Source organism: Anomaloglossus baeobatrachus, unplaced genomic scaffold (genome assembly GCF_048569485.1).
Source record: "Anomaloglossus baeobatrachus isolate aAnoBae1 unplaced genomic scaffold, aAnoBae1.hap1 Scaffold_2978, whole genome shotgun sequence".
Lineage (NCBI taxonomy): Eukaryota > Metazoa > Chordata > Amphibia > Anura > Aromobatidae > Anomaloglossus > Anomaloglossus baeobatrachus.
In genome coordinates, this window is record NW_027442413.1 from 43,260 (window position 1) to 64,483 (window position 21,224).

A 21,224-nucleotide genomic window follows, 5' to 3' on the forward strand; every position below is an offset into this window, starting at 1 on the left:
TACGTATACAAGTTACAGTAGACAGACTAGTACAGAGGGAAGAGGGCCCTACCCTTGCGGGCTTACATTCTATAGGATTATGGGGAGGAGACAATAGGTGGGGTGTAGGTCAGGCGGCAGCTCCGCACGGTGGTCGGGCGGCAGCTCCGCACGGTGGTCGGGCGGCAGCTCCGCACGGTGGTCGGGCGGCAGCTCCGCACGGTGGTCGGGCGGCAGCTCCGCACGGTGGTCGGGCGGCAGCTCCGCACGGTGGTCGGGCGGCAGCTCCGCACGGCGGTCGGGCGGCAGCTCCGCACGGCGGTCGGACGGCAGCTCCGCACGGTGGTCGGGCGGCAGCGAGTTCATTGTAGATTGTAGGCATTTCTGAACAGATGAGTTTTCAGGTTCCTTTTGAAGTTTGCAAGGGTAGGGGATAGTCTGACGTGTTGAGGCAGCGAGTTCCAGAAGACTGGGGATGCTCGGGAGAAGTCTTGGAGTCGGGTGTGTGAGGAGCGAATGAGAGAGGAGGAGAGGAGGAGATCTTGGGAGGACCGGAGGTGACGTGTTGGAGTGTAGTGGGGGATTAGTTCGGAGATGTACGGAGGAGACAGATTATGCACAGCTTTGTAGGTCAGTGTTAGAAGTTTGAATTGGATACGGTGGAAGATTGGAAGCCAGTGGAGGGACATGCAGAGAGGAGAAGCGGGGTGGTATTGAGGAGAGAGGTGGATAAGTCGGGCAGCAGAGTTAAGGATGGACTGGAGAGGGGCGAGCGTGTTGGCAGGGAGGCCACATAGGAGGATGTTGCAGTAGTCGAGGCGGGAGATTATGAGGGCATGCACTAGCATTTTAGTAGATTGCAGATTGAGGAAAGGGCGGATTCTGGAAATATTTTTGAGTTGAAGACGGCAGGAGGTGGTGAGGGATTGGATGTGTGGTATGAAGGATAAGGCAGAGTCAAAGGTCACTCCGAGGCAGCGAGATCATCATTACTCAAAGAAAACCCCAAAAACCAATGCATGATAGGAATAAACAGGTAACTTTCTTTGGAGTGGAAGCGGAGAGATCGCACCAGATGCCAATTCTAGATGTTATCACACCTGTGGTCACTGCAGCAGCAGGTGAATCCACTTTGTCCAAAAGGGATCTATTCCATTCAATTGCAAATGATCTAGATAAGACAGAGAACTGCAGCACGGGGACATAGCCGAGTTGGTCAGGTTGAGTGGTGATGAGTTTGCTATTTGGATGAATAAAGAAAGTCAAAAGTGTGAAAGATAAAAAACAAAAGGAGGAAGTGTGAAAAGTGAATGGGCCAAATTGAGGTGCATATGAAGACGTATGCTTTCTTCCAATTCATTAAATCGGGCTAATATGAATCAGGTGAATTGAGTTCTGCTTTTGGAAACTGGGTTAAGAAGGGGTGCACCGTTCCTGGAGGTACTGCAATACCAGGTCAATGCGTGGAGTGGACAGAGCAAGCTCTTTTTCCATCTCCCTGTTCTAAAAATCCATTTAATATATGGTCCCCAGATAGGGGACGTATCAGATATTAAACTGATAAGAACAGATACTACACTTGATCTTAGCCAAAAGGCCGAGAAGCGATAACCAGAATTGGTTTGGGCCTCGAGTGGCACCCTGGCCTATGCCGGACACATCTTAGGGAGAGAGAGCGAGAGGGAGACAAACCCACGCCTACACAAGACATTTTGTCACCCAAGCCAACCCTTGAAAAGGCTGCTTTGCAGAGCCAAAACAAGAAGAATGGTGCGTTTTGCAGCCGCCGCCCACTGCAATGAATCTGAATAACTCCTCCTTTAGGGCGCAAGCAACTCCCCTCCCCCTTGCAGTCTTTCCAATTCACGATACAAAAAGACGGACAGGACAGGTTGCCTGACTTTCCGTCACTGCCACCCTTTGCCATCCTTACCCGTAGAAAGCCCTTTCATCATCCCCAAACCCTAATCTTTTCCCTTTCCTTCCCAGCCCCCAAACCCTGCCCTCTGTACCTTTCTCACCACCCGCTTCCCTTCTCCTGTCATCCCCCTACCACCCGGGAAAAAAAGAGATTGCCCCCTCCTTCCACTAGCCCACCCTCCCACCCAAAGAACAACTTCTTCTGCGCAGCTTGTTTTCTAGGCAGCAGCGCTATTGTGATGTCATCGGGGGGCATTGTGACAAGCCGCCAGTGTTCCGTCTCTTCATGTTGTGCACAGTTCAAACGGAAAATACATCAACAGGCAGACTACAGAAAAGCTTACTATCAAAGGTTAGAGGGGGGCTTTCTCAGAGGGCTTTTTACAGTTTTTCTATTCCCAATTAGCCGTTTAAGTGTACTTATTGAAAGTAGTAATTCTTTCATAGGCCGCCCTTTCTTAGTATTTGACGTTCCTTATATTGCGGTATGAGGCTTCGCAGTAGGTTGCAAACATTCATCACCCATGACTGTCCCCAATTGAGCTCAGAAGCTCAATGTCTATCATGACCTCTCTTTTAGAATGTCCAAGAGCAAGCAAACTATTCCTCCAGGAGAGGGCGCCAACAGACTACTAAAGAGATCATCATTACTCAAAGAAAACCCCAAAAACCAATGCATGATAGGAATAAACAGGTAACTTTCTTTGGAGTGGAAGCGGAGAGATCGCACCAGATGCCAATTCTAGATGTTATCACACCTGTGGTCACTGCAGCAGCAGGTGAATCCACTTTGTCCAAAAGGGATCTATTCCATTCAATTGCAAATGATCTAGATAAGACAGAGAACTGCAGCACGGGGACATAGCCGAGTTGGTCAGGTTGAGTGGTGATGAGTTTGCTATTTGGATGAATAAAGAAAGTCAAAAGTGTGAAAGATAAAAAACAAAAGGAGGAAGTGTGAAAAGTGAATGGGCCAAATTGAGGTGCATATGAAGACGTATGCTTTCTTCCAATTCATTAAATCGGGCTAATATGAATCAGGTGAATTGAGTTCTGCTTTTGGAAACTGGGTTAAGAAGGGGTGCACCGTTCCTGGAGGTACTGCAATACCAGGTCAATGCGTGGAGTGGACAGAGCAAGCTCTTTTTCCATCTCCCTGTTCTAAAAATCCATTTAATATATGGTCCCCAGATAGGGGACGTATCAGATATTAAACTGATAAGAACAGATTTTGATTTAATGAAGCTTTCCAAAGCACCGCAAAAATGCATGACCGAAGTCACACCAAAAACAGTGCAAAGGCTAGGATTCGTGTGGACCCCTCCGTGAGAAGAGGATCCCCAAAAATCAACCCCGTCCCTCCGAGCCAGAAGGCCACAGCGAGGGTCAGGGATCTTCGGTGCTCCCCCAAGCCGAAGCCTGGTTGAGCCTTGTTGTTGCTCCCAGCGTCCACCGAGGCATCTTACCCAAGTGGAGTAGGGAGCTACTAGTCGTTGGTTTCGCAGCCGAGACTGCCCGGACCGTCAACCGGTGTTGGTTTCTCAGCCCAAGGCTGACCGGACCTCCAACCGGGTGTTGGTTTCTCAGCCCAAGGCTGACCGGACCTCCAACCGGGTGTTGGTTTCTCAGCCCAAGGCTAACCGGACCTCCAACCGGGTGTTGGTTTCCCAGCCAAAGCTGACCCGGACCTCCAACCGGGTGTTGGTTTCTCAGCCCAAAGCTGACCGGACCTCCGACCGGGATTATAAAAATTTCCCTTCTTAGCCAGAAGGCCGGGATAGGGCAATATGCTTGGAAAGTATGAATAGGCAAGGCGCGGCGTGCGACAGAGTCTGAGGCTTACCAGGGTCCCAACCTAGCAAGTTCAGACTCCCTCCAGGGTGTCCATTCCTGGGGCACATTGCACCATAACCCCCACACTTACTCAGTCTAATAGCCTCGATCCTGGTAGGGCCATGGTTTCCTCTAGATGGATATACTATCCTCCCAAAGTACTAACAAGCGCAACCTTCCAGTGTGCATTGCATCATTGTACTAAGGTGGCCGGAGCCTTAAACCACCTTTTCGAACGATACTACACTTGATCTTAGCCAAAAGGCCGAGAAGCGATAACCAGAATTGGTTTGGGCCTCGAGTGGCACCCTGGCCTATGCCGGACACATCTTAGGGAGAGAGAGCGAGAGGGAGACAAACCCACGCCTACACAAGACATTTTGTCACCCAAGCCAACCCTTGAAAAGGCTGCTTTGCAGAGCCAAAACAAGAAGAATGGTGCGTTTTGCAGCCGCCGCCCACTGCAATGAATCTGAATAACTCCTCCTTTAGGGCGCAAGCAACTCCCCTCCCCCTTGCAGTCTTTCCAATTCACGATACAAAAAGACGGACAGGACAGGTTGCCTGACTTTCCGTCACTGCCACCCTTTGCCATCCTTACCCGTAGAAAGCCCTTTCATCATCCCCAAACCCTAATCTTTTCCCTTTCCTTCCCAGCCCCCAAACCCTGCCCTCTGTACCTTTCTCACCACCCGCTTCCCTTCTCCTGTCATCCCCCTACCACCCGGGAAAAAAAGAGATTGCCCCCTCCTTCCACTAGCCCACCCTCCCACCCAAAGAACAACTTCTTCTGCGCAGCTTGTTTTCTAGGCAGCAGCGCTATTGTGATGTCATCGGGGGGCATTGTGACAAGCCGCCAGTGTTCCGTCTCTTCATGTTGTGCACAGTTCAAACGGAAAATACATCAACAGGCAGACTACAGAAAAGCTTACTATCAAAGGTTAGAGGGGGGCTTTCTCAGAGGGCTTTTTACAGTTTTTCTATTCCCAATTAGCCGTTTAAGTGTACTTATTGAAAGTAGTAATTCTTTCATAGGCCGCCCTTTCTTAGTATTTGACGTTCCTTATATTGCGGTATGAGGCTTCGCAGTAGGTTGCAAACATTCATCACCCATGACTGTCCCCAATTGAGCTCAGAAGCTCAATGTCTATCATGACCTCTCTTTTAGAATGTCCAAGAGCAAGCAAACTATTCCTCCAGGAGAGGGCGCCAACAGACTACTAAAGAGATCATCATTACTCAAAGAAAACCCCAAAAACCAATGCATGATAGGAATAAACAGGTAACTTTCTTTGGAGTGGAAGCGGAGAGATCGCACCAGATGCCAATTCTAGATGTTATCACACCTGTGGTCACTGCAGCAGCAGGTGAATCCACTTTGTCCAAAAGGGATCTATTCCATTCAATTGCAAATGATCTAGATAAGACAGAGAACTGCAGCACGGGGACATAGCCGAGTTGGTCAGGTTGAGTGGTGATGAGTTTGCTATTTGGATGAATAAAGAAAGTCAAAAGTGTGAAAGATAAAAAACAAAAGGAGGAAGTGTGAAAAGTGAATGGGCCAAATTGAGGTGCATATGAAGACGTATGCTTTCTTCCAATTCATTAAATCGGGCTAATATGAATCAGGTGAATTGAGTTCTGCTTTTGGAAACTGGGTTAAGAAGGGGTGCACCGTTCCTGGAGGTACTGCAATACCAGGTCAATGCGTGGAGTGGACAGAGCAAGCTCTTTTTCCATCTCCCTGTTCTAAAAATCCATTTAATATATGGTCCCCAGATAGGGGACGTATCAGATATTAAACTGATAAGAACAGATACTACACTTGATCTTAGCCAAAAGGCCGAGAAGCGATAACCAGAATTGGTTTGGGCCTCGAGTGGCACCCTGGCCTATGCCGGACACATCTTAGGGAGAGAGAGCGAGAGGGAGACAAACCCACGCCTACACAAGACATTTTGTCACCCAAGCCAACCCTTGAAAAGGCTGCTTTGCAGAGCCAAAACAAGAAGAATGGTGCGTTTTGCAGCCGCCGCCCACTGCAATGAATCTGAATAACTCCTCCTTTAGGGCGCAAGCAACTCCCCTCCCCCTTGCAGTCTTTCCAATTCACGATACAAAAAGACGGACAGGACAGGTTGCCTGACTTTCCGTCACTGCCACCCTTTGCCATCCTTACCCGTAGAAAGCCCTTTCATCATCCCCAAACCCTAATCTTTTCCCTTTCCTTCCCAGCCCCCAAACCCTGCCCTCTGTACCTTTCTCACCACCCGCTTCCCTTCTCCTGTCATCCCCCTACCACCCGGGAAAAAAAGAGATTGCCCCCTCCTTCCACTAGCCCACCCTCCCACCCAAAGAACAACTTCTTCTGCGCAGCTTGTTTTCTAGGCAGCAGCGCTATTGTGATGTCATCGGGGGGCATTGTGACAAGCCGCCAGTGTTCCGTCTCTTCATGTTGTGCACAGTTCAAACGGAAAATACATCAACAGGCAGACTACAGAAAAGCTTACTATCAAAGGTTAGAGGGGGGCTTTCTCAGAGGGCTTTTTACAGTTTTTCTATTCCCAATTAGCCGTTTAAGTGTACTTATTGAAAGTAGTAATTCTTTCATAGGCCGCCCTTTCTTAGTATTTGACGTTCCTTATATTGCGGTATGAGGCTTCGCAGTAGGTTGCAAACATTCATCACCCATGACTGTCCCCAATTGAGCTCAGAAGCTCAATGTCTATCATGACCTCTCTTTTAGAATGTCCAAGAGCAAGCAAACTATTCCTCCAGGAGAGGGCGCCAACAGACTACTAAAGAGATCATCATTACTCAAAGAAAACCCCAAAAACCAATGCATGATAGGAATAAACAGGTAACTTTCTTTGGAGTGGAAGCGGAGAGATCGCACCAGATGCCAATTCTAGATGTTATCACACCTGTGGTCACTGCAGCAGCAGGTGAATCCACTTTGTCCAAAAGGGATCTATTCCATTCAATTGCAAATGATCTAGATAAGACAGAGAACTGCAGCACGGGGACATAGCCGAGTTGGTCAGGTTGAGTGGTGATGAGTTTGCTATTTGGATGAATAAAGAAAGTCAAAAGTGTGAAAGATAAAAAACAAAAGGAGGAAGTGTGAAAAGTGAATGGGCCAAATTGAGGTGCATATGAAGACGTATGCTTTCTTCCAATTCATTAAATCGGGCTAATATGAATCAGGTGAATTGAGTTCTGCTTTTGGAAACTGGGTTAAGAAGGGGTGCACCGTTCCTGGAGGTACTGCAATACCAGGTCAATGCGTGGAGTGGACAGAGCAAGCTCTTTTTCCATCTCCCTGTTCTAAAAATCCATTTAATATATGGTCCCCAGATAGGGGACGTATCAGATATTAAACTGATAAGAACAGATACTACACTTGATCTTAGCCAAAAGGCCGAGAAGCGATAACCAGAATTGGTTTGGGCCTCGAGTGGCACCCTGGCCTATGCCGGACACATCTTAGGGAGAGAGAGCGAGAGGGAGACAAACCCACGCCTACACAAGACATTTTGTCACCCAAGCCAACCCTTGAAAAGGCTGCTTTGCAGAGCCAAAACAAGAAGAATGGTGCGTTTTGCAGCCGCCGCCCACTGCAATGAATCTGAATAACTCCTCCTTTAGGGCGCAAGCAACTCCCCTCCCCCTTGCAGTCTTTCCAATTCACGATACAAAAAGACGGACAGGACAGGTTGCCTGACTTTCCGTCACTGCCACCCTTTGCCATCCTTACCCGTAGAAAGCCCTTTCATCATCCCCAAACCCTAATCTTTTCCCTTTCCTTCCCAGCCCCCAAACCCTGCCCTCTGTACCTTTCTCACCACCCGCTTCCCTTCTCCTGTCATCCCCCTACCACCCGGGAAAAAAAGAGATTGCCCCCTCCTTCCACTAGCCCACCCTCCCACCCAAAGAACAACTTCTTCTGCGCAGCTTGTTTTCTAGGCAGCAGCGCTATTGTGATGTCATCGGGGGGCATTGTGACAAGCCGCCAGTGTTCCGTCTCTTCATGTTGTGCACAGTTCAAACGGAAAATACATCAACAGGCAGACTACAGAAAAGCTTACTATCAAAGGTTAGAGGGGGGCTTTCTCAGAGGGCTTTTTACAGTTTTTCTATTCCCAATTAGCCGTTTAAGTGTACTTATTGAAAGTAGTAATTCTTTCATAGGCCGCCCTTTCTTAGTATTTGACGTTCCTTATATTGCGGTATGAGGCTTCGCAGTAGGTTGCAAACATTCATCACCCATGACTGTCCCCAATTGAGCTCAGAAGCTCAATGTCTATCATGACCTCTCTTTTAGAATGTCCAAGAGCAAGCAAACTATTCCTCCAGGAGAGGGCGCCAACAGACTACTAAAGAGATCATCATTACTCAAAGAAAACCCCAAAAACCAATGCATGATAGGAATAAACAGGTAACTTTCTTTGGAGTGGAAGCGGAGAGATCGCACCAGATGCCAATTCTAGATGTTATCACACCTGTGGTCACTGCAGCAGCAGGTGAATCCACTTTGTCCAAAAGGGATCTATTCCATTCAATTGCAAATGATCTAGATAAGACAGAGAACTGCAGCACGGGGACATAGCCGAGTTGGTCAGGTTGAGTGGTGATGAGTTTGCTATTTGGATGAATAAAGAAAGTCAAAAGTGTGAAAGATAAAAAACAAAAGGAGGAAGTGTGAAAAGTGAATGGGCCAAATTGAGGTGCATATGAAGACGTATGCTTTCTTCCAATTCATTAAATCGGGCTAATATGAATCAGGTGAATTGAGTTCTGCTTTTGGAAACTGGGTTAAGAAGGGGTGCACCGTTCCTGGAGGTACTGCAATACCAGGTCAATGCGTGGAGTGGACAGAGCAAGCTCTTTTTCCATCTCCCTGTTCTAAAAATCCATTTAATATATGGTCCCCAGATAGGGGACGTATCAGATATTAAACTGATAAGAACAGATACTACACTTGATCTTAGCCAAAAGGCCGAGAAGCGATAACCAGAATTGGTTTGGGCCTCGAGTGGCACCCTGGCCTATGCCGGACACATCTTAGGGAGAGAGAGCGAGAGGGAGACAAACCCACGCCTACACAAGACATTTTGTCACCCAAGCCAACCCTTGAAAAGGCTGCTTTGCAGAGCCAAAACAAGAAGAATGGTGCGTTTTGCAGCCGCCGCCCACTGCAATGAATCTGAATAACTCCTCCTTTAGGGCGCAAGCAACTCCCCTCCCCCTTGCAGTCTTTCCAATTCACGATACAAAAAGACGGACAGGACAGGTTGCCTGACTTTCCGTCACTGCCACCCTTTGCCATCCTTACCCGTAGAAAGCCCTTTCATCATCCCCAAACCCTAATCTTTTCCCTTTCCTTCCCAGCCCCCAAACCCTGCCCTCTGTACCTTTCTCACCACCCGCTTCCCTTCTCCTGTCATCCCCCTACCACCCGGGAAAAAAAGAGATTGCCCCCTCCTTCCACTAGCCCACCCTCCCACCCAAAGAACAACTTCTTCTGCGCAGCTTGTTTTCTAGGCAGCAGCGCTATTGTGATGTCATCGGGGGGCATTGTGACAAGCCGCCAGTGTTCCGTCTCTTCATGTTGTGCACAGTTCAAACGGAAAATACATCAACAGGCAGACTACAGAAAAGCTTACTATCAAAGGTTAGAGGGGGGCTTTCTCAGAGGGCTTTTTACAGTTTTTCTATTCCCAATTAGCCGTTTAAGTGTACTTATTGAAAGTAGTAATTCTTTCATAGGCCGCCCTTTCTTAGTATTTGACGTTCCTTATATTGCGGTATGAGGCTTCGCAGTAGGTTGCAAACATTCATCACCCATGACTGTCCCCAATTGAGCTCAGAAGCTCAATGTCTATCATGACCTCTCTTTTAGAATGTCCAAGAGCAAGCAAACTATTCCTCCAGGAGAGGGCGCCAACAGACTACTAAAGAGATCATCATTACTCAAAGAAAACCCCAAAAACCAATGCATGATAGGAATAAACAGGTAACTTTCTTTGGAGTGGAAGCGGAGAGATCGCACCAGATGCCAATTCTAGATGTTATCACACCTGTGGTCACTGCAGCAGCAGGTGAATCCACTTTGTCCAAAAGGGATCTATTCCATTCAATTGCAAATGATCTAGATAAGACAGAGAACTGCAGCACGGGGACATAGCCGAGTTGGTCAGGTTGAGTGGTGATGAGTTTGCTATTTGGATGAATAAAGAAAGTCAAAAGTGTGAAAGATAAAAAACAAAAGGAGGAAGTGTGAAAAGTGAATGGGCCAAATTGAGGTGCATATGAAGACGTATGCTTTCTTCCAATTCATTAAATCGGGCTAATATGAATCAGGTGAATTGAGTTCTGCTTTTGGAAACTGGGTTAAGAAGGGGTGCACCGTTCCTGGAGGTACTGCAATACCAGGTCAATGCGTGGAGTGGACAGAGCAAGCTCTTTTTCCATCTCCCTGTTCTAAAAATCCATTTAATATATGGTCCCCAGATAGGGGACGTATCAGATATTAAACTGATAAGAACAGATTTTGATTTAATGAAGCTTTCCAAAGCACCGCAAAAATGCATGACCGAAGTCACACCAAAAACAGTGCAAAGGCTAGGATTCGTGTGGACCCCTCCGTGAGAAGAGGATCCCCAAAAATCAACCCCGTCCCTCCGAGCCAGAAGGCCACAGCGAGGGTCAGGGATCTTCGGTGCTCCCCCAAGCCGAAGCCTGGTTGAGCCTTGTTGTTGCTCCCAGCGTCCACCGAGGCATCTTACCCAAGTGGAGTAGGGAGCTACTAGTCGTTGGTTTCGCAGCCGAGACTGCCCGGACCGTCAACCGGTGTTGGTTTCTCAGCCCAAGGCTGACCGGACCTCCAACCGGGTGTTGGTTTCTCAGCCCAAGGCTGACCGGACCTCCAACCGGGTGTTGGTTTCTCAGCCCAAGGCTAACCGGACCTCCAACCGGGTGTTGGTTTCCCAGCCAAAGCTGACCCGGACCTCCAACCGGGTGTTGGTTTCTCAGCCCAAAGCTGACCGGACCTCCGACCGGGATTATAAAAATTTCCCTTCTTAGCCAGAAGGCCGGGATAGGGCAATATGCTTGGAAAGTATGAATAGGCAAGGCGCGGCGTGCGACAGAGTCTGAGGCTTACCAGGGTCCCAACCTAGCAAGTTCAGACTCCCTCCAGGGTGTCCATTCCTGGGGCACATTGCACCATAACCCCCACACTTACTCAGTCTAATAGCCTCGATCCTGGTAGGGCCATGGTTTCCTCTAGATGGATATACTATCCTCCCAAAGTACTAACAAGCGCAACCTTCCAGTGTGCATTGCATCATTGTACTAAGGTGGCCGGAGCCTTAAACCACCTTTTCGAACGATACTACACTTGATCTTAGCCAAAAGGCCGAGAAGCGATAACCAGAATTGGTTTGGGCCTCGAGTGGCACCCTGGCCTATGCCGGACACATCTTAGGGAGAGAGAGCGAGAGGGAGACAAACCCACGCCTACACAAGACATTTTGTCACCCAAGCCAACCCTTGAAAAGGCTGCTTTGCAGAGCCAAAACAAGAAGAATGGTGCGTTTTGCAGCCGCCGCCCACTGCAATGAATCTGAATAACTCCTCCTTTAGGGCGCAAGCAACTCCCCTCCCCCTTGCAGTCTTTCCAATTCACGATACAAAAAGACGGACAGGACAGGTTGCCTGACTTTCCGTCACTGCCACCCTTTGCCATCCTTACCCGTAGAAAGCCCTTTCATCATCCCCAAACCCTAATCTTTTCCCTTTCCTTCCCAGCCCCCAAACCCTGCCCTCTGTACCTTTCTCACCACCCGCTTCCCTTCTCCTGTCATCCCCCTACCACCCGGGAAAAAAAGAGATTGCCCCCTCCTTCCACTAGCCCACCCTCCCACCCAAAGAACAACTTCTTCTGCGCAGCTTGTTTTCTAGGCAGCAGCGCTATTGTGATGTCATCGGGGGGCATTGTGACAAGCCGCCAGTGTTCCGTCTCTTCATGTTGTGCACAGTTCAAACGGAAAATACATCAACAGGCAGACTACAGAAAAGCTTACTATCAAAGGTTAGAGGGGGGCTTTCTCAGAGGGCTTTTTACAGTTTTTCTATTCCCAATTAGCCGTTTAAGTGTACTTATTGAAAGTAGTAATTCTTTCATAGGCCGCCCTTTCTTAGTATTTGACGTTCCTTATATTGCGGTATGAGGCTTCGCAGTAGGTTGCAAACATTCATCACCCATGACTGTCCCCAATTGAGCTCAGAAGCTCAATGTCTATCATGACCTCTCTTTTAGAATGTCCAAGAGCAAGCAAACTATTCCTCCAGGAGAGGGCGCCAACAGACTACTAAAGAGATCATCATTACTCAAAGAAAACCCCAAAAACCAATGCATGATAGGAATAAACAGGTAACTTTCTTTGGAGTGGAAGCGGAGAGATCGCACCAGATGCCAATTCTAGATGTTATCACACCTGTGGTCACTGCAGCAGCAGGTGAATCCACTTTGTCCAAAAGGGATCTATTCCATTCAATTGCAAATGATCTAGATAAGACAGAGAACTGCAGCACGGGGACATAGCCGAGTTGGTCAGGTTGAGTGGTGATGAGTTTGCTATTTGGATGAATAAAGAAAGTCAAAAGTGTGAAAGATAAAAAACAAAAGGAGGAAGTGTGAAAAGTGAATGGGCCAAATTGAGGTGCATATGAAGACGTATGCTTTCTTCCAATTCATTAAATCGGGCTAATATGAATCAGGTGAATTGAGTTCTGCTTTTGGAAACTGGGTTAAGAAGGGGTGCACCGTTCCTGGAGGTACTGCAATACCAGGTCAATGCGTGGAGTGGACAGAGCAAGCTCTTTTTCCATCTCCCTGTTCTAAAAATCCATTTAATATATGGTCCCCAGATAGGGGACGTATCAGATATTAAACTGATAAGAACAGATACTACACTTGATCTTAGCCAAAAGGCCGAGAAGCGATAACCAGAATTGGTTTGGGCCTCGAGTGGCACCCTGGCCTATGCCGGACACATCTTAGGGAGAGAGAGCGAGAGGGAGACAAACCCACGCCTACACAAGACATTTTGTCACCCAAGCCAACCCTTGAAAAGGCTGCTTTGCAGAGCCAAAACAAGAAGAATGGTGCGTTTTGCAGCCGCCGCCCACTGCAATGAATCTGAATAACTCCTCCTTTAGGGCGCAAGCAACTCCCCTCCCCCTTGCAGTCTTTCCAATTCACGATACAAAAAGACGGACAGGACAGGTTGCCTGACTTTCCGTCACTGCCACCCTTTGCCATCCTTACCCGTAGAAAGCCCTTTCATCATCCCCAAACCCTAATCTTTTCCCTTTCCTTCCCAGCCCCCAAACCCTGCCCTCTGTACCTTTCTCACCACCCGCTTCCCTTCTCCTGTCATCCCCCTACCACCCGGGAAAAAAAGAGATTGCCCCCTCCTTCCACTAGCCCACCCTCCCACCCAAAGAACAACTTCTTCTGCGCAGCTTGTTTTCTAGGCAGCAGCGCTATTGTGATGTCATCGGGGGGCATTGTGACAAGCCGCCAGTGTTCCGTCTCTTCATGTTGTGCACAGTTCAAACGGAAAATACATCAACAGGCAGACTACAGAAAAGCTTACTATCAAAGGTTAGAGGGGGGCTTTCTCAGAGGGCTTTTTACAGTTTTTCTATTCCCAATTAGCCGTTTAAGTGTACTTATTGAAAGTAGTAATTCTTTCATAGGCCGCCCTTTCTTAGTATTTGACGTTCCTTATATTGCGGTATGAGGCTTCGCAGTAGGTTGCAAACATTCATCACCCATGACTGTCCCCAATTGAGCTCAGAAGCTCAATGTCTATCATGACCTCTCTTTTAGAATGTCCAAGAGCAAGCAAACTATTCCTCCAGGAGAGGGCGCCAACAGACTACTAAAGAGATCATCATTACTCAAAGAAAACCCCAAAAACCAATGCATGATAGGAATAAACAGGTAACTTTCTTTGGAGTGGAAGCGGAGAGATCGCACCAGATGCCAATTCTAGATGTTATCACACCTGTGGTCACTGCAGCAGCAGGTGAATCCACTTTGTCCAAAAGGGATCTATTCCATTCAATTGCAAATGATCTAGATAAGACAGAGAACTGCAGCACGGGGACATAGCCGAGTTGGTCAGGTTGAGTGGTGATGAGTTTGCTATTTGGATGAATAAAGAAAGTCAAAAGTGTGAAAGATAAAAAACAAAAGGAGGAAGTGTGAAAAGTGAATGGGCCAAATTGAGGTGCATATGAAGACGTATGCTTTCTTCCAATTCATTAAATCGGGCTAATATGAATCAGGTGAATTGAGTTCTGCTTTTGGAAACTGGGTTAAGAAGGGGTGCACCGTTCCTGGAGGTACTGCAATACCAGGTCAATGCGTGGAGTGGACAGAGCAAGCTCTTTTTCCATCTCCCTGTTCTAAAAATCCATTTAATATATGGTCCCCAGATAGGGGACGTATCAGATATTAAACTGATAAGAACAGATACTACACTTGATCTTAGCCAAAAGGCCGAGAAGCGATAACCAGAATTGGTTTGGGCCTCGAGTGGCACCCTGGCCTATGCCGGACACATCTTAGGGAGAGAGAGCGAGAGGGAGACAAACCCACGCCTACACAAGACATTTTGTCACCCAAGCCAACCCTTGAAAAGGCTGCTTTGCAGAGCCAAAACAAGAAGAATGGTGCGTTTTGCAGCCGCCGCCCACTGCAATGAATCTGAATAACTCCTCCTTTAGGGCGCAAGCAACTCCCCTCCCCCTTGCAGTCTTTCCAATTCACGATACAAAAAGACGGACAGGACAGGTTGCCTGACTTTCCGTCACTGCCACCCTTTGCCATCCTTACCCGTAGAAAGCCCTTTCATCATCCCCAAACCCTAATCTTTTCCCTTTCCTTCCCAGCCCCCAAACCCTGCCCTCTGTACCTTTCTCACCACCCGCTTCCCTTCTCCTGTCATCCCCCTACCACCCGGGAAAAAAAGAGATTGCCCCCTCCTTCCACTAGCCCACCCTCCCACCCAAAGAACAACTTCTTCTGCGCAGCTTGTTTTCTAGGCAGCAGCGCTATTGTGATGTCATCGGGGGGCATTGTGACAAGCCGCCAGTGTTCCGTCTCTTCATGTTGTGCACAGTTCAAACGGAAAATACATCAACAGGCAGACTACAGAAAAGCTTACTATCAAAGGTTAGAGGGGGGCTTTCTCAGAGGGCTTTTTACAGTTTTTCTATTCCCAATTAGCCGTTTAAGTGTACTTATTGAAAGTAGTAATTCTTTCATAGGCCGCCCTTTCTTAGTATTTGACGTTCCTTATATTGCGGTATGAGGCTTCGCAGTAGGTTGCAAACATTCATCACCCATGACTGTCCCCAATTGAGCTCAGAAGCTCAATGTCTATCATGACCTCTCTTTTAGAATGTCCAAGAGCAAGCAAACTATTCCTCCAGGAGAGGGCGCCAACAGACTACTAAAGAGATCATCATTACTCAAAGAAAACCCCAAAAACCAATGCATGATAGGAATAAACAGGTAACTTTCTTTGGAGTGGAAGCGGAGAGATCGCACCAGATGCCAATTCTAGATGTTATCACACCTGTGGTCACTGCAGCAGCAGGTGAATCCACTTTGTCCAAAAGGGATCTATTCCATTCAATTGCAAATGATCTAGATAAGACAGAGAACTGCAGCACGGGGACATAGCCGAGTTGGTCAGGTTGAGTGGTGATGAGTTTGCTATTTGGATGAATAAAGAAAGTCAAAAGTGTGAAAGATAAAAAACAAAAGGAGGAAGTGTGAAAAGTGAATGGGCCAAATTGAGGTGCATATGAAGACGTATGCTTTCTTCCAATTCATTAAATCGGGCTAATATGAATCAGGTGAATTGAGTTCTGCTTTTGGAAACTGGGTTAAGAAGGGGTGCACCGTTCCTGGAGGTACTGCAATACCAGGTCAATGCGTGGAGTGGACAGAGCAAGCTCTTTTTCCATCTCCCTGTTCTAAAAATCCATTTAATATATGGTCCCCAGATAGGGGACGTATCAGATATTAAACTGATAAGAACAGATACTACACTTGATCTTAGCCAAAAGGCCGAGAAGCGATAACCAGAATTGGTTTGGGCCTCGAGTGGCACCCTGGCCTATGCCGGACACATCTTAGGGAGAGAGAGCGAGAGGGAGACAAACCCACGCCTACACAAGACATTTTGTCACCCAAGCCAACCCTTGAAAAGGCTGCTTTGCAGAGCCAAAACAAGAAGAATGGTGCGTTTTGCAGCCGCCGCCCACTGCAATGAATCTGAATAACTCCTCCTTTAGGGCGCAAGCAACTCCCCTCCCCCTTGCAGTCTTTCCAATTCACGATACAAAAAGACGGACAGGACAGGTTGCCTGACTTTCCGTCACTGCCACCCTTTGCCATCCTTACCCGTAGAAAGCCCTTTCATCATCCCCAAACCCTAATCTTTTCCCTTTCCTTCCCAGCCCCCAAACCCTGCCCTCTGTACCTTTCTCACCACCCGCTTCCCTTCTCCTGTCATCCCCCTACCACCCGGGAAAAAAAGAGATTGCCCCCTCCTTCCACTAGCCCACCCTCCCACCCAAAGAACAACTTCTTCTGCGCAGCTTGTTTTCTAGGCAGCAGCGCTATTGTGATGTCATCGGGGGGCATTGTGACAAGCCGCCAGTGTTCCGTCTCTTCATGTTGTGCACAGTTCAAACGGAAAATACATCAACAGGCAGACTACAGAAAAGCTTACTATCAAAGGTTAGAGGGGGGCTTTCTCAGAGGGCTTTTTACAGTTTTTCTATTCCCAATTAGCCGTTTAAGTGTACTTATTGAAAGTAGTAATTCTTTCATAGGCCGCCCTTTCTTAGTATTTGACGTTCCTTATATTGCGGTATGAGGCTTCGCAGTAGGTTGCAAACATTCATCACCCATGACTGTCCCCAATTGAGCTCAGAAGCTCAATGTCTATCATGACCTCTCTTTTAGAATGTCCAAGAGCAAGCAAACTATTCCTCCAGGAGAGGGCGCCAACAGACTACTAAAGAGATCATCATTACTCAAAGAAAACCCCAAAAACCAATGCATGATAGGAATAAACAGGTAACTTTCTTTGGAGTGGAAGCGGAGAGATCGCACCAGATGCCAATTCTAGATGTTATCACACCTGTGGTCACTGCAGCAGCAGGTGAATCCACTTTGTCCAAAAGGGATCTATTCCATTCAATTGCAAATGATCTAGATAAGACAGAGAACTGCAGCACGGGGACATAGCCGAGTTGGTCAGGTTGAGTGGTGATGAGTTTGCTATTTGGATGAATAAAGAAAGTCAAAAGTGTGAAAGATAAAAAACAAAAGGAGGAAGTGTGAAAAGTGAATGGGCCAAATTGAGGTGCATATGAAGACGTATGCTTTCTTCCAATTCATTAAATCGGGCTAATATGAATCAGGTGAATTGAGTTCTGCTTTTGGAAACTGGGTTAAGAAGGGGTGCACCGTTCCTGGAGGTACTGCAATACCAGGTCAATGCGTGGAGTGGACAGAGCAAGCTCTTTTTCCATCTCCCTGTTCTAAAAATCCATTTAATATATGGTCCCCAGATAGGGGACGTATCAGATATTAAACTGATAAGAACAGATACTACACTTGATCTTAGCCAAAAGGCCGAGAAGCGATAACCAGAATTGGTTTGGGCCTCGAGTGGCACCCTGGCCTATGCCGGACACATCTTAGGGAGAGAGAGCGAGAGGGAGACAAACCCACGCCTACACAAGACATTTTGTCACCCAAGCCAACCCTTGAAAAGGCTGCTTTGCAGAGCCAAAACAAGAAGAATGGTGCGTTTTGCAGCCGCCGCCCACTGCAATGAATCTGAATAACTCCTCCTTTAGGGCGCAAGCAACTCCCCTCCCCCTTGCAGTCTTTCCAATTCACGATACAAAAAGACGGACAGGACAGGTTGCCTGACTTTCCGTCACTGCCACCCTTTGCCATCCTTACCCGTAGAAAGCCCTTTCATCATCCCCAAACCCTAATCTTTTCCCTTTCCTTCCCAGCCCCCAAACCCTGCCCTCTGTACCTTTCTCACCACCCGCTTCCCTTCTCCTGTCATCCCCCTACCACCCGGGAAAAAAAGAGATTGCCCCCTCCTTCCACTAGCCCACCCTCCCACCCAAAGAACAACTTCTTCTGCGCAGCTTGTTTTCTAGGCAGCAGCGCTATTGTGATGTCATCGGGGGGCATTGTGACAAGCCGCCAGTGTTCCGTCTCTTCATGTTGTGCACAGTTCAAACGGAAAATACATCAACAGGCAGACTACAGAAAAGCTTACTATCAAAGGTTAGAGGGGGGCTTTCTCAGAGGGCTTTTTACAGTTTTTCTATTCCCAATTAGCCGTTTAAGTGTACTTATTGAAAGTAGTAATTCTTTCATAGGCCGCCCTTTCTTAGTATTTGACGTTCCTTATATTGCGGTATGAGGCTTCGCAGTAGGTTGCAAACATTCATCACCCATGACTGTCCCCAATTGAGCTCAGAAGCTCAATGTCTATCATGACCTCTCTTTTAGAATGTCCAAGAGCAAGCAAACTATTCCTCCAGGAGAGGGCGCCAACAGACTACTAAAGAGATCATCATTACTCAAAGAAAACCCCAAAAACCAATGCATGATAGGAATAAACAGGTAACTTTCTTTGGAGTGGAAGCGGAGAGATCGCACCAGATGCCAATTCTAGATGTTATCACACCTGTGGTCACTGCAGCAGCAGGTGAATCCACTTTGTCCAAAAGGGATCTATTCCATTCAATTGCAAATGATCTAGATAAGACAGAGAACTGCAGCACGGGGACATAGCCGAGTTGGTCAGGTTGAGTGGTGATGAGTTTGCTATTTGGATGAATAAAGAAAGTCAAAAGTGTGAAAGATAAAAAACAAAAGGAGGAAGTGTGAAAAGTGAATGGGCCAAATTGAGGTGCATATGAAGACGTATGCTTTCTTCCAATTCATTAAATCGGGCTAATATGAATCAGGTGAATTGAGTTCTGCTTTTGGAAACTGGGTTAAGAAGGGGTGCACCGTTCCTGGAGGTACTGCAATACCAGGTCAATGCGTGGAGTGGACAGAGCAAGCTCTTTTTCCATCTCCCTGTTCTAAAAATCCATTTAATATATGGTCCCCAGATAGGGGACGTATCAGATATTAAACTGATAAGAACAGATACTACACTTGATCTTAGCCAAAAGGCCGAGAAGCGATAACCAGAATTGGTTTGGGCCTCGAGTGGCACCCTGGCCTATGCCGGACACATCTTAGGGAGAGAGAGCGAGAGGGAGACAAACCCACGCCTACACAAGACATTTTGTCACCCAAGCCAACCCTTGAAAAGGCTGCTTTGCAGAGCCAAAACAAGAAGAATGGTGCGTTTTGCAGCCGCCGCCCACTGCAATGAATCTGAATAACTCCTCCTTTAGGGCGCAAGCAACTCCCCTCCCCCTTGCAGTCTTTCCAATTCACGATACAAAAAGACGGACAGGACAGGTTGCCTGACTTTCCGTCACTGCCACCCTTTGCCATCCTTACCCGTAGAAAGCCCTTTCATCATCCCCAAACCCTAATCTTTTCCCTTTCCTTCCCAGCCCCCAAACCCTGCCCTCTGTACCTTTCTCACCACCCGCTTCCCTTCTCCTGTCATCCCCCTACCACCCGGGAAAAAAAGAGATTGCCCCCTCCTTCCACTAGCCCACCCTCCCACCCAAAGAACAACTTCTTCTGCGCAGCTTGTTTTCTAGGCAGCAGCGCTATTGTGATGTCATCGGGGGGCATTGTGACAAGCCGCCAGTGTTCCGTCTCTTCATGTTGTGCACAGTTCAAACGGAAAATACATCAACAGGCAGACTACAGAAAAGCTTACTATCAAAGGTTAGAGGGGGGCTTTCTCAGAGGGCTTTTTACAGTTTTTCTATTCCCAATTAGCCGTTTAAGTGTACTTATTGAAAGTAGTAATTCTTTCATAGGCCGCCCTTTCTTAGTATTTGACGTTCCTTATATTGCGGTATGAGGCTTCGCAGTAGGTTGCAAACATTCATCACCCATGACTGTCCCCAATTGAGCTCAGAAGCTCAATGTCTATCATGACCTCTCTTTTAGAATGTCCAAGAGCAAGCAAACTATTCCTCCAGGAGAGGGCGCCAACAGACTACTAAAGAGATCATCATTACTCAAAGAAAACCCCAAAAACCAATGCATGATAGGAATAAACAGGTAACTTTCTTTGGAGTGGAAGCGGAGAGATCGCACCAGATGCCAATTCTAGATGTTATCACACCTGTGGTCACTGCAGCAGCAGGTGAATCCACTTTGTCCAAAAGGGATCTATTCCATTCAATTGCAAATGATCTAGATAAGACAGAGAACTGCAGCACGGGGACATAGCCGAGTTGGTCAGGTTGAGTGGTGATGAGTTTGCTATTTGGATGAATAAAGAAAGTCAAAAGTGTGAAAGATAAAAAACAAAAGGAGGAAGTGTGAAAAGTGAATGGGCCAAATTGAGGTGCATATGAAGACGTATGCTTTCTTCCAATTCATTAAATCGGGCTAATATGAATCAGGTGAATTGAGTTCTGCTTTTGGAAACTGGGTTAAGAAGGGGTGCACCGTTCCTGGAGGTACTGCAATACCAGGTCAATGCGTGGAGTGGACAGAGCAAGCTCTTTTTCCATCTCCCTGTTCTAAAAATCCATTTAATATATGGTCCCCAGATAGGGGACGTATCAGATATTAAACTGATAAGAACAGATTTTTGATTTAATGAAGCTTTCCAAAGCACCACAAAAAATGCATGACCGAAGTCACACCAAAAACAGTGCAAAGGCTAGGATTCGTGTGGACCCCACCGTGAGGAGAGGGTCCCCAAAAATCAACCCCGTCCCTCCGAGCCAGAAGGCCACAGCAAGGGTCAGGGATCTTCGGTGCTCCCCCAAGCCGAAGCCTGGTTGAGCCTTGTCGTTGCTCCCAGCGTCCACCCAGGCATCTTACCCAAGTGGAGTAGAGAGCTACTAGTTGTTGGTTTCGCAGCCGAAACTGCCCGGACCGTCAACCGGTGTTGGTTTCTCAGCCCAAGGCTAACCGGACCTCCAACCGGGTGTTGGTTTCTCCGCCGAAGCTGACCCAGACCTCCAACCGGGTGTTGGTTTCTCAGCCGAAGCTGACCCAGACCTCCAACCGGGTGTTAGTTTCTCAGCCCAAAGCTGACCAGACCTCCGACCGGGATTGTAAAAATTTCCCTTCCTAGCCAGAAGGCCGGGATAGGGTAATATGCTCAAAAAGTATGAAAAGGCAAGGTACGGTGTGCTACAGAACCCAAGGCTTGCCGGGGTCCCAAGCCAGCAAGCTCAAACTCACTCCAGGGTCGTCAGTCCTGGGGCAC

The 21,224-nt window shown here is 47.6% G+C and overlaps 12 non-coding genes and 2 pseudogenes across 12 annotated transcripts; all 14 read right to left on the reverse strand.

The window, feature by feature from the left end:
• Positions 1-1,397: 1,397 nt before the first annotated feature.
• LOC142267995 (U2 spliceosomal RNA) lies at positions 1,398-1,588 on the reverse strand. Its single transcript, XR_012733787.1, has one exon. It is a non-coding gene; the product is annotated as a U2 spliceosomal RNA (small nuclear RNA).
• Positions 1,589-2,975: 1,387 nt separating this feature from the next.
• LOC142267964 (U2 spliceosomal RNA) lies at positions 2,976-3,170 on the reverse strand. Its single transcript, XR_012733763.1, has one exon. It is a non-coding gene; the product is annotated as a U2 spliceosomal RNA (small nuclear RNA).
• A 697-nt stretch (positions 3,171-3,867) lies between these two features.
• LOC142267970 (U2 spliceosomal RNA) lies at positions 3,868-4,009 on the reverse strand (annotated as a pseudogene).
• Positions 4,010-5,396: 1,387 nt separating this feature from the next.
• On the reverse strand, positions 5,397-5,587 carry LOC142267996 (U2 spliceosomal RNA). The gene has a single exon (XR_012733788.1). It is a non-coding gene; the product is annotated as a U2 spliceosomal RNA (small nuclear RNA).
• A 1,387-nt stretch (positions 5,588-6,974) lies between these two features.
• Positions 6,975-7,165, reverse strand: LOC142267997 (U2 spliceosomal RNA). Its single transcript, XR_012733789.1, has one exon. It is a non-coding gene; the product is annotated as a U2 spliceosomal RNA (small nuclear RNA).
• A 1,387-nt stretch (positions 7,166-8,552) lies between these two features.
• Positions 8,553-8,743, reverse strand: LOC142267998 (U2 spliceosomal RNA). The gene has a single exon (XR_012733790.1). It is a non-coding gene; the product is annotated as a U2 spliceosomal RNA (small nuclear RNA).
• A 1,387-nt stretch (positions 8,744-10,130) lies between these two features.
• LOC142267966 (U2 spliceosomal RNA) lies at positions 10,131-10,325 on the reverse strand. The gene has a single exon (XR_012733765.1). It is a non-coding gene; the product is annotated as a U2 spliceosomal RNA (small nuclear RNA).
• A 697-nt stretch (positions 10,326-11,022) lies between these two features.
• On the reverse strand, positions 11,023-11,164 carry LOC142267971 (U2 spliceosomal RNA; annotated as a pseudogene).
• A 1,387-nt stretch (positions 11,165-12,551) lies between these two features.
• LOC142267999 (U2 spliceosomal RNA) lies at positions 12,552-12,742 on the reverse strand. Its single transcript, XR_012733791.1, has one exon. It is a non-coding gene; the product is annotated as a U2 spliceosomal RNA (small nuclear RNA).
• A 1,387-nt stretch (positions 12,743-14,129) lies between these two features.
• On the reverse strand, positions 14,130-14,320 carry LOC142268000 (U2 spliceosomal RNA). The gene has a single exon (XR_012733792.1). It is a non-coding gene; the product is annotated as a U2 spliceosomal RNA (small nuclear RNA).
• Positions 14,321-15,707: 1,387 nt separating this feature from the next.
• On the reverse strand, positions 15,708-15,898 carry LOC142268001 (U2 spliceosomal RNA). The gene has a single exon (XR_012733793.1). It is a non-coding gene; the product is annotated as a U2 spliceosomal RNA (small nuclear RNA).
• A 1,387-nt stretch (positions 15,899-17,285) lies between these two features.
• Positions 17,286-17,476, reverse strand: LOC142268002 (U2 spliceosomal RNA). The gene has a single exon (XR_012733794.1). It is a non-coding gene; the product is annotated as a U2 spliceosomal RNA (small nuclear RNA).
• Positions 17,477-18,863: 1,387 nt separating this feature from the next.
• Positions 18,864-19,054, reverse strand: LOC142268003 (U2 spliceosomal RNA). Its single transcript, XR_012733795.1, has one exon. It is a non-coding gene; the product is annotated as a U2 spliceosomal RNA (small nuclear RNA).
• A 1,387-nt stretch (positions 19,055-20,441) lies between these two features.
• LOC142267960 (U2 spliceosomal RNA) lies at positions 20,442-20,634 on the reverse strand. The gene has a single exon (XR_012733762.1). It is a non-coding gene; the product is annotated as a U2 spliceosomal RNA (small nuclear RNA).
• Positions 20,635-21,224: the final 590 nt, after the last annotated feature.